Raw genomic sequence first — 1104 nt, 5'->3', positions numbered from 1 at the left:
TACCTCGGCGAAAAAGTTGATTTTTCAATTTCGCGTTCTATGCCTTCATGAAATTATTTTTTTTATTCCTGCATTTGCTCTTTTTCACTGACATCGTTTTGTGTCTAAAATGTTGATTAAGACACTCGTTAGCAATAACTTTGGCGAAAAGAGTACTGGCGGCACTTTTATAAGGTCCCTGCTTGCCACCGAATTATCCTGGATCTTTTGAATGAGGCCAAATCTATATTTTTATTACATAAGATATTCTCATCACCTTGCAGAGCACTGATTAGAAGAACTGAAATTATAATGAATATATCACGTACAATATACAAATGAGTGCTTAATCACCTAATGTTTGTTCTAAAAGTTTACAGCATGTTTCTTCGTCAATGGTACGTAATATGCTCTGCCTTAACCTCCGCGGCCTATATTTAGCACCAGTATGGTGGATGCAGGGCGGGCCTTGGTGCGAGGAATTTCAACTGCGTCCTAATGTAATATGCATGCAAGAAGTGGTGCGTATAAGGGGCATCTTTGCAGCCGTTAGCCTGTGATAGCAGAGGTAATCCACACCATTACCAGGTGGCACTCCCTACTACCGGCAGCTCTGATTTCTAGATGGCTTTATGACGACAAGGGCAGTTTTTAGGAGCAATTATGCTGCAATTCCAACTATTCCAGACAACAAGTTAAGCTTGGAAAACACGGACTTGGAGGACTGCACAGAAGACACGAAGCCAAAACAAAGTAATTTCGATCAGGTTAATAACTGAGCTGAGGATACTCAGTATTGGCGTATTGTTCACAGGAGCCCGAATTTCAAAGTAAGTAGGTATCAGAAGATTGGCCGCCCATTTGGCTGAGGTGGGTATGCAGAGGCAAAGCATCCAAAGGCAATATATCGCTACTGTCCGATTGCAGTAACTAATTATATATAGGCTTTCGATACAGGCTGTCGAACCAAAGCTTGAAAAATTGCCGAGAGAAACAAAATACTGGAAGAAGTGTAATATGGTTTTAGGCAGATGAGGCATTGGGAGTATAACCTCTCTGTGATAAAGCACTCTATGTAAATAGTTACGACGTTGAACTTCCTTCACTTAAAAGGCGCATACAATA

This window comes from Amblyomma mixtum, chromosome 4 (genome assembly GCF_055824585.1).
Source record: "Amblyomma mixtum isolate Tamu chromosome 4, ASM5582458v1, whole genome shotgun sequence".
NCBI classification, from domain to species: Eukaryota; Metazoa; Arthropoda; class Arachnida; order Ixodida; family Ixodidae; genus Amblyomma; species Amblyomma mixtum.
The sequence above is the reverse complement of the archived record's forward strand: the minus strand, read 5'-3'. Positions refer to the sequence as shown.